The sequence below is a fragment of the Rana temporaria genome, chromosome 1 (assembly GCF_905171775.1).
Source record: "Rana temporaria chromosome 1, aRanTem1.1, whole genome shotgun sequence".
NCBI classification, from domain to species: domain Eukaryota; kingdom Metazoa; phylum Chordata; class Amphibia; order Anura; family Ranidae; genus Rana; species Rana temporaria.
Genome location: NC_053489.1, coordinates 637,389,593 through 637,392,226, shown reverse-complemented (window position 1 = coordinate 637,392,226; position 2,634 = coordinate 637,389,593).

Genomic DNA, 2,634 nt, shown 5'->3' with positions numbered 1-2,634 from the left:
GATAATAATACTAAAGATAATAATGTAATAGTATAAAAAAAACGAATTTAAAGAATAATTTTCCTACCAATACAGTGCAGTCGATTACCTTATTCGTTTTGCTGTATACCTCTGGTATGTATGTGCTAATTTGTATTAAGGTAATAGGAAGTAGTGTTGAGCGGAATACGCCATATTCGATTTCGCGATATATCACAAATATATAGACGAATATTCGTGAAATGTTCGCTAAAATCGAATATTCGTGATATTTTATCAAAAATTTTTTTTTGCTAAATTTCGCTAATGCGAATGCGAAATTGATTGCGAAATTTTGACAACTGTGGTAGGAGAACTCTGAGTGGCTCTGATGCAAAAGAAGGGCGGAGAAAGTATTCGTGAATATCTGTGATATTTTATCGAAATTTCGCTAATGCGAATGCGAAATTGATTGCGAAATTTTGACAACTGTGGTAGGAGAACTCTGATTGGCTCTAATGCAAAAGAAGGGAGATTTCCGAATATTCGCGATTGCGAATATTCGGCAACATAAAAGGATCGCCTCGGCTTAGCTACTCGGCCCAGGGTCTCTAATCATACCAGCAATGCTTTTAGACGTCAATAGGATGTGATCTGTTTTAAAAATAAATTTGAAAAAATACGAATATTCGGAATAGCGAATTTTGGCCGCAAAATTCGAGTTATTCGCGAATATTCGAATATGCCATATTCGTAACGAATATTCGCAATGCGAATATTCGTGAGCAACACTAATAGGAAGTTCCATTATTATTATTATTATTAATATTATTAATATTATTTCAGGCAATAGGATGCTCCATTATTGTTTCTATGATTATTATTTCAGATAATATGATGCTCTAGTATTATTGTTATTATCATTAATATTTCAGGTTAAGAGGATTATCCAGTATTATTTTAATTATCAATACTTCAGGTAACAGGATGCTCCAGTATTTGTTTAATTATTATATATATATATATTTTTAAACAATTTTTATATTAGGTAATGGGTTATTCTAGTACTATTTTGATAAATATTATTTCAGGTAACAGGATGTTTTATTATTATTATTATTATTATTATTATTATTATTAATAATAATAATAATAATAATAATAATAATAATAATAGTAATAATAATTTTCAGGTAACAGGATGCTCCAGTATTTGTTTAATTATATATATATATATATATATATATATATATATATATATATATATATATATATATATATATATATATATATATATATGAAAATTATTATTATTTCAGGTAATGGGATATTCCAGTACTATTTTGATAAATATTATTTCAGGTAACAGGATGATTTATTATTATTATTATTATTATTATTATTATTATTATTAATAATAATAATAATAATAATAATAATAATAATAATAATAATAATTTTCAGGTAACAGGATGCTCCAGTATTTGTTTAATTATTATATATATATTTTTTAATTATTATTATTTCAGGTAATGGGATATTCCAGTACTATTTTGATAAATATTATTTCAGGTATATGTTTTATTATTATTATTATTATTATTATTATTAATAATAATAATCATATTAATAGTAATAATAATCTTCAGGTAACAGGATGCTCCAGTATTTGTTTAATTATTATATATATATATATTTTAATTATTATTATTTCAGGTAATGGGTTATTCCAGTACTATTTTGATAAATATTATTTCAGGTAACAGGATGATTTATTATTATTATTATTATTATTATTATTATTATTATTAATAATAATGAAAAGCAGCTCTAGGTTATTTATTTTGCAAATGCGCATTGTTTCGTTTACAGGTGTATTTAAGAGCAGCATTCAGGGGCGTAAAAAAAAAAAAACCCATACCAGTGCAGAGTGCAGTATATGCTCATATGTGTGCAAATGTACATAATAAGCGCATAAAATTAATATTCTGGCCAGTAGAATGCATTTTTTGCTCAACACCGTACGTGCATTTATGTATATAAACCAGGTTCAGGCAGAAATAATCCAGCATATCTGCAACAAAAATTCATACGCCTGTGTATATGAGGCCTTATTGCCAGTAAAGTGTATGCATGTCATTTCATTCTAGTGGCTAGAACATAATTTGTTAGGCTGAAACTACGCACATATGCATGTGTTTATGCGCATATATGCGAGTTTATGCACTCATATAGGTAAATTACACCTATAAGATCTAAATGCAGGTTTGGGGCAATTTTTTGTGCCCCTGAACACTGCTCTAAAATACAAAAGAAAATGCCACAATGTGCCCACGTTGGGTAATACTGAGCTGTGTTTAAAGGCAAAAAAAAAAGGAAGGAAAAATTCTTCTAAAAATGGCACTTTTCTGGCCATTTGCATATAGTCTAATCAAAATAAATACATGATAGTTGCTGATATCTAATCAATACAATGTGACTTTAAAAGTAATAAAGATAGCATTCCCAAGGAGATAATACTTCACTGTCCCAGCCGTTAGTAATAGATAATATAGACCTTTCTGTTATTGTAATTACATTACATTGGGTGTAGAAGAAGCAGCATTGTAATCCTAGTACTAGCACAAACTGCTAGGTGTACTGCTCGCTATCATTTTTATTGTTAGTTTGGATGCT